The sequence below is a fragment of the Sorex araneus genome, chromosome 11, assembly GCF_027595985.1.
Source record: "Sorex araneus isolate mSorAra2 chromosome 11, mSorAra2.pri, whole genome shotgun sequence".
Taxonomy (NCBI): Eukaryota; Metazoa; Chordata; class Mammalia; order Eulipotyphla; family Soricidae; genus Sorex; species Sorex araneus.
In genome coordinates this window covers 47,486,870-47,500,794 of record NC_073312.1, presented here as the reverse complement: position 1 = coordinate 47,500,794, position 13,925 = coordinate 47,486,870, and the positions used below count along the sequence as shown (strand labels likewise).

Below are 13,925 nucleotides of genomic sequence, written 5' to 3'. Positions count from 1 at the left end.
TTCTGTGGGTGTGTTCCCCTTTCTTCCTGTTCTTTCAAATTGACAAACCTTCTGTTTGACCTGTGTTCTCCATTTGAGCCTTAGACTATCCCCTTTGCCTGACCCTGCTCTCCACAATCTTTTCTCGTAGGCACACTGGCCACTTTGCCAGAGTAGCATTTTTTCTGAGCATGCTTACTGTGGGTACTTCCTTCTTGATAAGTCATACTTTTGTTATTTATTTACTTACTTTACAACACATTGATGCTGGCATGTTCCACCAGTGACTCATACTGGAATGTGGTTTAGGTAACACAAATTGTGTCGCAGCATCAACAGATGAACTTGGAAACATGAACAGCAAGCAGTAATTTGTAGTTTATTTTCATAGTCATTTGAGTAACTAAGATGTACTGTGTAGCATGTCAGTACTCGCTGAAAAAGTTTTCAAATCTGGATGAGTCCAGTTTAGTTTTGAATATGGAAATCATCTTTAGATTTCTCTGGGCTCAGGTCACAGGTCTGATGGTGAAATCCCTGAGCCCGAAATGTTGGCTGGTGATCTCAGCCCTTGTCTGCCTTTGCCGTAGGACTTTCAGGTGCCTAGTGGAAGGATGGCCAGTATCACCTGACCACCCCCTTTTCTAACTGATTTTGTGATGAGCAGCTTCTCTGTAGATCTTTGTGGGGTGGGGAATACTAAGAAAAAAAGGTGTGTTTTAATTTATTTTAGTTTTTTCCATTCTCAGTGGTGCTCAATGGACCATTCAGTGCCTGGAAGTGAACCCAGGTCTCTTACATGTAAAGCAGATGCTCCAGCCCTTTTAGCCATTGCTCCAGACCAATGAATGGTATAGGTTTTTTGGTTTTGTTTTGTTTTGGATTCATACCTGGTTGTGCTCAGGCCTTATGGCAGGCTTGGGAAACCATATGGGGTGTCAGGATTGAACCCAGGTTGGCTGGGTGCAAGGCAGGCATCCTATCCACTGTACGATCTCTCCGACCCTGAATGGTAGCTCAGTGGCCTGAGAGACTGCAGACTGTAGATGTCTGTCAGGCAGGCTGTGCTTCAGCATGCACCATAGCCTCACTCTAGTTTCAGGGCTGAGATCACGGGCTTGGCTGTGGTCTCACTAAGGCTAAGGTGAGGTCTGCTGGAATCCCAGTGCACTTGGGCTGCGTCTCTCCCTGGTGGTTGTCTAGGCCAAAGCTTCGCCTTCCATTGAGGCTGGTTTCACATAAAGATTTCTTTACTCAGATTCACCTGGTACCCACCACACAGGGCCAGGGTGTTACAGGTGTGGCAACCCAGAAGCCTGCCTTTACAACAGAGCTGGTCCTCAGAGAGCCACTTTGTGACTGCCCTGACTAGTTCAGAGAGAGCCTCGCAGAGACACTTCCTAGAGACAGACACTTGATTAGCCATGGCAGTTCTGGTTTATTCACTTAGTCATTTGTTCTTATATATATAATTATTTTCATTTAAAATTCAGATATGAAGGGGTTGGCAATAGTGTAGTGGGTAGGGTGTTTGCACATGACTGACATGGGTTCGATCCATGGCACCCCCGTATGGTCCTCTGTGACCCAGAAATCTTCCTTCCCCTCAAGAACATCCCTATAAATCTAGTTCAGATATGAAATCCCAAGAAAAAAAATTATTATCCACAATCCTGCTTTGAAGAAATTGTTCAGTAAGAGTTGGGACACTTTCTCTTAGGAACTGGGGACATAGTAGTGAGCCTTCTTGAAGCTTTTTGATCCATGAATCTGTTCACTGAACTTGTAGTAATTCTTCCTAACCTTTTGTGCATGCAATTCTTAGTGGAATTCTGATTAATTTCATAATTGTTCACTTATCCCCCCTTCCCTTCTCTGTCATAGACTGAAACTAGGGCCCCAGGCTTCACATATGCAAGGCAAGTGTTTTACTGCTGAGCTGCATTCCTGGCCCAGTAATCATCCCTTTTAAAAAATTTCTAAAATTTTTATTCTTTTGGGGGTGGGGAGGTCATCATACCCAACAATGCTCAGGAGTTACTCCTGGCTCTGCACTCAGGAAATGCTCCTGGCAGTGCTCAAGGGACCATATGGGATGCCGGAGATCGAACCCAGGTTGGCCATGTGCAAGGCAAGCACTGTACAACTGTACTATCATCATTCCAGCCCCCAAATTTTTATTCTTTTTTTTTTTTTTTTGCTTTTTGGGTCACTCCTGGCCGTGTTCAGGGAACCATATGGGATGCTGGGAATTGAACCCGGGTTGGCCGCATGCAAGGCAAACGCCCTACCTGCTGTGCTATCGCTCCAGCCCCCCCCAAATTTTTATTCTTTATAGTAGTATTCATTCCACCCCTCCCCATCTAATTTCATAATGTTTTAGTCATTGTCTTGAAACTCTTCACAATTTGTAGTTACTATATTATGTTACTTAATACTTAATTTAGTCATTGAATCTTTCCCTTTCTTTTTCTCCCTTTTTGGGTCACACCTGGGTTATTCCTGGCAGTGCTCGCGGGACCATATGGAATGCTGGGAATCAAACCCAGTTTGGGTACGTTCAAGGCAAATGTGCTATGTCACTCAAGCCCCTGGACCATTCCTTTAATTTTGGCCATTTCAATTATTGTGGATTTCCCCCTTCTTCCTCCCCTCCTTTTTTTTTTTTTGCGGGGGCCACACCCAATGGTGCACAGATCTTACATCTGGTTCTGTGCTTAGAGTTCACTCCTGGTGAGTGATCGGGAGCATCATATGTGGTACTGGGTGTCAAACCTGGATCAGTTGCCTGCAAGGCTTGTACCTTAGCCACTGTACTATCTCTCTGATCAGTGATTTTTCCATTAAAAAAAATTTATCAGTGAACATCTTTATGAGAAAAGTTTTAGTGTGCATTTCTCTTTGTTTTAGAGTCTGATCATAAATTGTGGTATTCTGTAATACATATATATATATATAGTAGGATCAAAGTTCTCTTATACATAAGGAAAGGACCATCTCAGGATTGTCTCTCTAAATTATCTATCAGATGTTTGTGCCAGTTTTGTTTTTTAGTTCTTCATATAGATTTTATTTTATTTTATTTTATTTAAAAATTGTATTTTTAATTAGAGAACCACTGTGATGTACAGTTACAAACTTATGAACTTTGTGTTTGCATTTCACTCATACAGTGGTCGTTTACCCATCTGTGCCAGTTTTTACTCCTGGCACTGTTTACACAAGTTGGTCTCCTCCCTCACTTGTTATTTGCAGCCATAGATCAGGTGGGCATTATTATTTATGTATTTTGGGCCTTGCCCACCAGTATTCGGGGACTGTTTCTGGCTCTCTGCTCAGGAGTGACCCCTGGCAGTTCTTGGGGTACCATATCTGGTGCCAGGTTTTAACCTTGGATTGGTCAAATACAAGGCGAATTCCTTACCTGCTATATTTGATCTCTCTAGGATCTCATATATAAGGGGAGATGTCTACCGGTTGGGGTTTTGTTTTAGTTTTAGTTTAGTTTTGCCACCCCCAGCGATGCTCAGGGGTTATTCCTAGCTCTGCACTCAGGGATTACTCCTGGCCAGGTTCAAGGGACCATATGGTATGCTGAGGATCAAGATACCTGACTGTGTCTCCAGCCCTCTACTGTTCTTTAATTGTTGTTGTTTGTTTGTTTTGGTGTTTTTTGGGGGGAGGAGGTCACACCTGGTGGTGCTTAGGATTTACACTTGGCCCTGCACTCAGGGAGCACTACTGTCAAGGGCTTGGGGTTCAGTATGGGATGCCATTGATCAATCTTGGCCAGCTACATGCATGGCAAGTGCTCTGTCTGCTACTATTGTTCTGGCCGTAGGAACGTGTCTGCTGTTAAGCCACGTCCCAGCCTGGCAGTCTTTTTAATATGACACTGATCCCAGCAGAAGTGTGCTGATCTGATGATCTAATCACCCAAATGTCCTACCTTCTAACATCACCATCCTCTAACATTAGGTGTACAGCATATCATTTGGGGGAAGGCACAATTGTTCAGAACATAGTAGTTCTGATTCTGAATTTTGGGGAGTTTTTTTGGGGGATGGGGCTAGGTCTCCCAGTATGTGTAGCTGTGTCTTCAGGCAGTATTCTGGCCAGTGGTGTGAGCCTAGCAGTTCCATGCTAGGCCGAAGCGATGAGCTGGTGAGTCCTGTGGGGCCATCATAGCATCTCTCTGGCCGTGCTTGGGTGCAGTTAGGGCTGTGTCTGGTGGTACTTGGGAGACCCAGTGATTCCTCAGCCATCCCAAACACTTGAAGGAAAGGGAACACTTCTTTGTTTTTTTGTGTTCCTGGCAGTGCTCAGGGAGGACCAAGTGGTGCAGGGGATCGAATCCAGGCATTAAAAGCAACCTGGATGAGAGCTCCCAACAGCATCTCAGGTTCATTAGTTGGTTAATTATAAATCATTTTTTGGTTGATATGTTCAGAAAACTTTTACTATTAGCAAATGTTTCATGATCTCCACAATTCAGTTATGTGACTCATGGAATTATGACACACATTTTAAAAAGGCAGGGTCTTTCATTTAGTTAGCTTGAGGGACTCCCGTTTGCATTTTTCTTAGGGTAAGTTCATCAGTGAGGAAATGGTTTTGCTTATATGGGAATGTCTTAATCTCTCTTTCTCTCTCTCTCTCTCTCTCTTGGTCTTCATTTAAATTTTATTTTGGGTTTTTGTTTTTGTTTTAGAGCCACAACCATTGGTGCTCAAGGCTTACTTCTTACTCTGTACTCAGGGATCAATCCTAGCAGGACTTGGGAGACCATATGGGGTCCTGGGGGTTGGCCTCTGGTCAACTGTGTACATGGGAATCTCTACTCTCAGTACTATCACGCTGACCCTTCTTTGATGTCTTTTAATTATTTGTCTCCTTGTTAATGTCTCTTTTTTTTTTTTTCAGACATTGCTTCTCTGGGTTTCTTTTGTTCTTTGTGCATGATTTCCTTTACCTCTTTGAACATGTTTACAACAGTAGGTTTTAATTATTTGTCAAGTAAGTTCAGCCATCTGGGCTTTCTCAGAAATAGTTTCTTTAAATTTGTTTCTTTTTTCGGTTTCTGTTGTTTTCTTCATGTTGACCATATTTTTCTATTTCTGTGTTTGTCTTATGATTGTTCTGTCATTCAGACTGGACAATCTGAATACTGTGTGGTAATGGGGCTAGGGGAGGGTGCTGGAATTGAACTGTGGGCCTCATGCATGTGAGGCATTTGCTGTAGCGCTGAGCTTCATCTTTAGCCCCTCAGTGATCAGAGTCGAGTTTTCTGAAATCTAAAGACCTTAAAAGAAAAGCCTCCCTTAGTTTTTGACGATTGGCTCCGTGTTGGCATTTCTCCCACGCCATCTGCAGTTCTGCCTCTGCCTTGATTTCCTGCCCGCGTTGAGCCTGTTGAATAGTAGGTTGGCCCGAGGTGAAAGCCTTGGCACCTCTCATGCGTGTGGCTTTCTCAATTGTTTCATTTGTCAAACCAATACCTCTTGTACATGTGAAGCATGTGCTCTGCTGCTGAGCTACATCCCTGACTTCCCAGGCACTTTTGGAAGTGTAATTTTCTCTTTGGCTTTTCTTTTCTTTCTTTTTTCTTTTTTGCTTTTTAGGTCACACCTGGCTCTGCACTCAGGAATTACCCCTGGCGGTGCTCAGGGGACCATATGGGATGCTGGGAATTGGACCCAGGTCGGCCACGTGCAAGGCAGACGCCCTACCCGCTGTGCTATCACTTCAGCCCTTCTCTGGCTTTTCTTTCTTGACTTTAGGCTTCTGTTGTTTGTGTTTATTGTTAAAATTTTCTCCAGGCCATGTGGATTTTTCTTGCCTACCTTATTTTTAATGTGGCTCTGTGTCATGTTTTTGTCTCAGCTTCCCCTCTCCCCAGTGTATTCTGGGTTAGACAAGGCAGATGGGTGCCTGTGTCACGCCTTCAGGTAGCCCCCTAGAACAGAATGATTGTGAAAGTCCGCTCTGTTTCCTCTGCAGTCAGGACCAGGTCTCAGTCTGGGAACAGAGACTGTCATGTTTAAAGGCTAACTGTCAGCCAGCCAGAGAAGTGGTGGCTAAGGGGCAGGTCATGTGACCTACCACCCGGGGGCTACTCACAGCTACTCTTAGCTTGGCAGTGCAGGCCAGACCATTAGTGTGTTGCTGCTCAGATCTGTTGATATTGGGCCACCAACGCTATCCCCACCCCAAGGGAGCATGTAGTGTTGGGGATCTAACTCAGGCCTTCAGGCCTGCAAGCCATATGCTCTGTCCCCTGGCACTATCTACCTGGCATAGTTGTGTAAACTGACCAACCTACCTTCCTCCCTCCCTCCCTTTTTTATTGAATCACCGGAGATATAGTTACAAGCTTTCATATTTGGGTTACAATCACACAATGATCAAACACCCATCCCTCCACCAGTGCACGTTCACCACCAATCACACAATGATCAAACACCCATCCTTCCACCAGTGCACGTTCACCACCAATCTCCCCAGTATACCCCACCTTTCCCACCCTCTCACTGCCTCCATGGCAGACAGTTTCCCCCATATTCTTTCTCTACTTTTGGGCATTATGGTTTGCAATACAGATACTGAGAGGTTATCATGTTTGGTCCTTTATCTACTTCTAGCACATATCTCCCATCCTGACTGATCCCTCCAACCATCATTTTCTTAGTGATCCCTTCTCTATTCCAGCTGCCTTCTCCCTCCTTCCGCCCCCCATGAGGCAGGCTTCCAACTATGGAGCAGTCTTCCTGGCCCTTGTGTCTTGTATCTACTGTCCTTGGGTGTCAGTCTCATGTTATGTTATTTTATATTCCACAAAGGAGTGCAGTCCTTCTATATCTGTTCTGCTCTTTCTGAATCATTTCACTTGGCATGATACTCTCCATGTCTATTCACTTACAAGCAAATTTCATGACTTCATCTCTCCTAACAGCTGCATAGTAAACTGTCTTTTCCAGGGTTCTGACAAAGAATTGGCTCTATGGTTTCAGCAGTCTGTTTTTTCTTTTTGTTGATTGAATGCTTTGTTCAGGGATGAAAGATTGGAGCTGTTTGCTTTGTTACACCCCAGTACTTTACCAAGAGGAATAATGTGGGAACGTAGAGAGCCTGCCTGCCTTGCAAGTGTACAGTTATGAGCTCAAATCCCCCTGTGCCCCACATGTACTGAGTGTGCTCCTGGCAGTTCTGCTGTCTGATCTCAGAGGCTATAAGCGAATTCCAGCTGTAGCACATTCAGGTATGTGTAAGCACCACAAAAAGGCAAACACCCCAGCTAAAAGATAGGCAAGACCAGAAAGTGCCACCTCTGGTGCTCACTGTGAGCACTACAGCCGTCCTTGGCAGATGTTGCAGCTGTGACTTGTGTGCCTCCACAGAGTTCAACCCTCTGAGCCCTGCGGCCAAGTGTGTATGCACCGCCACCTAATGTGCAACTCTTGTCATGCATCAGCATTATCAGCTACGACTATGGGAAGGAGGAAGGAGGGATTAAACATTTTTTTCTTCATTAAATCAGAAATGAATGAATTTGATTAGATCCCATATTACCCTTAATGAAAAAGTGGAGCTGTTTGCTTTATGGCCGACCCACATGCAACAAGCTGTTTCTTGTTGCTTTTGTTCATTTGTTTTTGTTTTACACCTATCAGTGCTGGGGAACCACCATATGTGGGGCCAGGGATCAAACCCAAGTCAGCTGCATGCAAGGCAAATGTCCTACCTGCTGTACTATCACTTCGAACTCTCTATTCAAAGAAAACTTAAAATGATATCCTCCCCGCCTTCTAATTAAAGAAGTCCGGACTTTGTCCTAGCTTCTTTTTTTTTTTTTTTTTTAAGTCTGGGCTACTGTAGATCTTTGTTACTCTGACTCATGAGGGTGCTATTGCTTGTTTTACTTTTTTCTTTTTCTTTTTTTTTTTTGGGCCACACCTCGCCGTGTTAGGGGCATACTATTGACTCACCACTGAGGGATCATTCCTGGTGGGGCTTGGGGAGTCATATACAGTGTTAGGACCAAACTCAGGTCGGCCACATGCAAGGCAAGCACTACTCGCTTTACTGTCTCCCTGGTCCTTGTGGTTTTGCTTTTTGATTTTTTTTAAATTTTTTATATATTTTTTTAGATTTTGGGTCACACCAGGGGTTACTCCTGGCTCTGCACTCAGGAATTACTCCTGGCATTGCTTGAGAGACCATATGGGATGCTGGGGATCGAACCCAGATCGGCTGTACTATCTCTCTAGCCCCAGTTTTACTTTTTAATGAGAAGATATTACGTGCACAGGTGAAAATATTCCAACAATGATGGTAAGTCTTATAACTCTCCAGATCTCTGTTCCTAAGTTGTGAAATAGTGCTAATAAATCCCTACCTCTTGTACAGGTCAGAAAGAGTAAATAAATGCATAAAACTCCGAGTCTGCCACAAAGCAAATGTTTACTTCAGCTAGTCTTGTGTTAACTCTGCAGTCAGACTTCTGGATTGCTTTGCCTTATGCTTCTGAAGCACAGTCTTGTGACTCATCTTTGTATCCCCGAGGTCATGTATATCGAGAGCTGACTCAATAATTGTTTTTAAAGTGAAATGAGTGTTCTCTAGAGAGGCCTCGAGCTGGGAGCAGAAGTGAATATCACTGACACTCTCATTTACCTGGCCACTGTGCTGGGGTCTTCTCCTCTTCATGGGGGGACCTCCTAAACAGTGCCAGAGGCACCAGGGGCCACTCCTAGTGATTCTCGGTTCAGTCTAGGAAAACTCTAGGATTATACCGGGCCGGGCGGGGGAGGGCATGTGGTGCTGAGGTTTAGACTTGGTCCTTGCATAAGTGTGCCCCTGACCACTGAACTGTCTTCCCCCATTCCTTTTCCTGGGTGAAGGCACATCCTGTAATGCTCAGAATAACATATACAGGGGATTGACCTGAGCTAGAGAGATAGTACAGTGGATAGGGCTTGAGTTTGATCTCCAGCATCCCATCCCTGAAGCACCACCAGGAGGAGTTCCAGGAGTAAGCCCTGAGCACTGCTGGGTGTGCCCCACGCATGTACCCCAAAATAAAAACAAAAAAAATCACCTAGAGTTATCTGTGCCTCTGTGCTGGCTCTTTTACCTGAGAAATTCTTTGTAGCACTTTGTAGGCTTATCAGATCTCCCCACTGGGCTCTGATTCTGGTCCCTTGCTGGCGGCTTTGTTCTCATCTCAGGACTCTGCTTAGTGCTCTCCATCAGTTGTGATTGGTCTGAGGCTCAAAATGTCTTCATTATTGGTAAAATGTAGGTTCATTCACTTTCTCTTCAGAGAAAGTGGGCCTTCTCAGGGACCATCATGTCTCTTTCAAGATTGTGTGCAGACCCTTCCTCATGAGGCCCTCCATCCTCCTCCTCCTCCTCCTCTTCCTGCTTTCCATGCCTGGGTCTCTGTGAGTCATGCCCTTCTGTGTGTTCTCTGCTCATCATGTAACCACTGATTTTTGGGGTTTTCCCCCCGCCCTTTTTGGGTCACACCTGGTGATGCACAGGAATTACTTCTGGCTCTGCACTCAGGAATTACTCCTGGCAGTGCTCGGGGGACCATATGGGATGCCGGGGATCAGATCCGGGTGGACCATGTGCAAGGCAAACGCCCTATCCGCTGTACTATCAGTCCTCCCCAATTTTGGTTTAAAAAATCTTTTTGTTTCTTGTTTAATTTCCAAGTGTTTGAGGTTTTTTGCTTGTAAGATGTCATTTCTAATTGCAAATACGGGAACTCCCTCCCAAATGGTCTGACTTTGAAAAGTTACTGCCCTGGTATAAAGTTAAGTGGGGAGTGCTCCGGTGAGGGTGATCCTGCATCTCAGATGTGTGAGTAAGTACCTACCTCCGTTCGTCTTCTCTTCTGTGGTCAGTTGTCCAGTCACTGATGGCTGTTGCTCTCAGGACACAGGGTAGTGACTTTTTTTCCCCCCCGTTTTTGGGTCACACCCAGTGGTGCTCAGGAGTCACTCCTGGCTATGCACTCAGGAATTACTCCTAGTGGTGCCCAGAGGACCATATGGGATGCTGGAAATCGAACCCAGGTTGGCCACGTGCAAGGCAAACTCCCTGCCCGCTGTGCTATCACTCTAGCCCCAGGGTAGTGACTCTTGCACTCAGTCTCTTCCTCTCTCTCCTTTACTACTCTCCCTTTTCCTCTTTTCCTTTTTATTCTGGAACCATTGTAGAATCTCATACACATAGGTGGTGATGATGAGCTTTTTCTCCTTTGCTTGACCGGAGCTGGAGCATGGTGTCCTTTTCAGAAAATAGACTGTGTGTGTGTGTGTGTCTGTGTGTGTGTCTGTGTGTACATATATGTGTACACTAAGCAGTTTCATTATAGAACTGTTCCTGTGATGAAAGAGCAGAGACCACCCCCCTATGGAGTAGGGCCCCCTGCCCCAGTCCTTCGAGTCTCATCTAGGATCAGCAGATTTGGCTATTCCTACCCTTTGTGTTCTGTCACAGCAGACGGTGGCACCCAGTGGTTAATATTGAGTCTTGGGCGCTATTTTGCTACTCTTGTAGCAATGGGATGGGGTGGGAGCACACTCTTGGCTGTGGTGTTCCAGAGACCAACTCTGTTAGGATACTTGTGGCCTCAGGGCAGAGTTGGCCAGGACTGTTTGACACACACGGGGTGCTGGGAATCAAGTGTGAGACCTCACTCTTGTCATGTAGACATATTTCATCACCAGGCCACCCATCAAGCTACCCACAACTATTAAAAAATTAAGTAGAGGGTCAGATTGAGGCCTGCGCAGATCCTAACCTGTCTGTGGTTTGGGGTTGCTATCTGCCTCATAAAGCAAAGTAGAGGGTTTGTCTCATGGGAAGACAAAGTAGTCTTCTCCTCTGAAAAAGCCTCCTACACACTTCACTCTGGCGTTTTCAGGAATAGAAGGGCTGACACTGAGGCCTTGAGTCTGGAGTCTGAGTTGAGGTTTTTATAACAGTGCTTGTAAAAGAAAGTGCTTGGTGGGGCTTAGTTACTACTAGACTTGTCACTGCTAACCCAGCGTGGGCTATATGACAGTCATAGTTGTGGTTTCCTTCATAAGAAAATAACAGTTTCCTAAATAGAGGACCGGGGAGATAGCTCAGGGACCCGGCATGCACAAAAACCCTAGTGTTTTATCCCTGGCACAGTATAGCCCACTCCACATACATTCCCCCCCAACTGGCAGGTGTACCCTGGTAACCCCTGGCATCACAGGACCTGAATAGCGCTGCATTGCCAGGTCTAGTATTGAATCCTCCATTCTTGGAGCACTTTGTGTGTACCCTCCTTTACTTCTCCAATTAAAAAGAAATAGATGGAATTCATTATGTTTTATTGAATGCAATATACGATAAAATATTATTTAACATGTAATCAATTATGTAGTCATTGGTATAGTGTTTATTTATTTTTTTATATAAAGTCTGGAAGTCAGGGCTTTGAGTTTGGGTTTTTGACCATAGCCAGTGGTGCACGGGGACTCCTGGCCCTGTGCCTGTGCAGTGTGGGGGTTGAAAGCCAATCCTCCGTTGTGCAAAGAATGTGCCCAGCCCCTTGAGCTTGCTCCAGCCCCAAGTGATATCTTTGCACATAGAGCAGATCTCAGTTTGGAAGCATCTCATTTCAAGGACACGACAGTCACTTGCAGAAAGTGACTAGATTACTACTGGCCAGTACAGATTTAGATTTATCAAGATTTTCTCCAGGGCTTTGTGAAAGTGTAGTCTGCATGGGGAAAAAATACAAAACAGGTGTTTGTCAAGCACTGTACTTTCTGCCTCCCAAACTAATTTTTAAATTTTAAAAAATTGAGGTCAGGGGATGGAGAGATGTACATTGGGTAGGGTGCTTGCACGCAGCTGACCCAGGTACCATCCCCGGCACCACATATGGTCCTCCAGGTATGAGTAATTCCTAAGTACAGAGCTAAGAGTAACCCCTGAGGTGGGTATGGCCCCAAAACAAAGGTGGGGTCAGCCTGAATGATAGTAAATTGGATAAGGCACTTGCTTTGCATGCAACCAACCTTAATTCAATCCCTGGCATCCCGTATGTTTTTCCAAGCATATTTGAACTAATTTCTGAATGTAGAGCCAGGAGTGACTTCTTATTTTGCTGAGTGTGGTAAAATAAATATTTGCATCATGTTTACCTATAAACCAGTTCTTGTCCTATAGTGGGGTGGTAGGAAACAAATGATAGAGGAGTACAGAGATAGCACATACCTAGTCTGTCCAGGGTTCAGGGTTCTGAGTTTATTTACTTATTTGCTTTTGGGATCACACCCAGTGATGGTCAGGGGTTACTCCTGGCTCTGCACTCAGGAATTACTCCTGGCAGTGCTTGGAGGACCATATGGTTTGCCCGGAATCGAACCCCGGTCTGACTTGTGCAAGGCAGACACGCCTACTGTACTATCGCTCTGTGGGGTTCTGAGTTTAATCCCAGCACTGTATGGCCCTCTGAATCATCAGGCAGTACTGGTTGAGTATTGCTGGGTATGGCCCTGGAATGTACAAATTGTGCATCTTGACAGTGGAGTATGCTTCAGCCATTACAGAGATCCTGGAGGTCAGGGTACTTGTGTGTTTAGGGTAAGGTCAGCAACAAGCTACTAAGTGTACCTGTATCACTCTCTGTCTCACCCTGTTCACGTCTCTCTGAATTTTTTTCAATAAAGCTATTTGCTCCACTAAAAAAATAAAGAAAAAAAAAGCAGCCTCTTGGGGAGGGGGCTGCTAGAGATGTGGTTATGTGGTTTAGTGATCAAGCACATGCCTTCCTTGTATGAGGCATGGATTCAGTCCCTGGCACTGCAGAAGAAAGCACCCTCAGAAATTTAGATGGCAAGTAAACATATTAAAGATACTCAAGGGGTTTCCAGATTCCAGGCTACTGTATATAGACCCAGTCATCACAAAAACAATAAAGGGTGGGGAAAGGGACTGGGGATGACAACTGTGATATGCCAGTAGATACCTATTGAAATAGTGAGAACCCGAAACAACACCAAATGCTGGCAAGAATGTATCAGTGATGAACTCTCATTATTGGTGGGAATGAAAAAATGGTATAGATAGTTTTGTGGCTTCTTGCAAAGTGAAATATTGCAGTTCAGAGAAAATGTACAGTGGGTAAAGTGCTTGCTTTGCATGCAGCTGACGCAGATTCGATCCCTGGTACCCCATATCATATCTCCAGAACACTGCTGCGTGTGACCCAGAATTGGGGGGAAGAAACTATTGGGGCCAGAAAGACAGTACAGCAGCTAAAACACTTGCCTTGCATGTGACCGACTCTGCTTTGATCCCTAGCACTGCATGGAGCCCTGAACACAAAGCTAGGCGTAGCCTGTGAGCACTACTGGATTGTAGCACTACTACAAACTTCACCCCCGTGATAAGGAGACCAAGTATAACTTTCTCTCACTCTCTGACCTTGCAGTTGTACTTTTTGGTATTTATGAATTGAAAATTTGTTTGAACAAAACCATGCATATATTGTTTTTGTTTTTGCTTTTTGGGTCACACCTGGCGATGCACAGGTGTTATTCCTGGCTCTTCACTCAGGAATTACTACTTGCGGTGTTCAGGGGACCATATGGGATGCTGGGAATCGAATCTGGGTTGGCCGCGTGCAAGGCAACGCCCTACCCGCTGTGCTATTGCTCCAGCCCCAACCATGCATATATTGTTTAAACAACCTTGTTTACAATTGCCCAGACTTGAAAGCTACCGAGATATCTTTCAGTAGTTGAATGGATTATTGAGCACTGGTTCATCTAGACCTGAGGTCCCCCTATATTTATTTCTGGCCTAATGTTCCCTTTTCAATGTCCCCTCAAACTCTGCCTTCTCTAAGCCAACTAACAGAACCCCCCTAGTTGTTCCAGCATTCAGCCCTC

The 13,925-nt window shown here is 45.0% G+C and overlaps 1 protein-coding gene across 2 annotated transcripts in view; it reads left to right on the top strand.

Annotated features, from left to right (window-relative positions):
• The window catches only part of UBE2L3 (ubiquitin conjugating enzyme E2 L3), a 50,056-nt gene that overhangs the window by 24,433 nt on the left and 11,698 nt on the right, over positions 1-13,925 (top strand). The gene's annotated exons all lie outside the window — the stretch shown is intronic.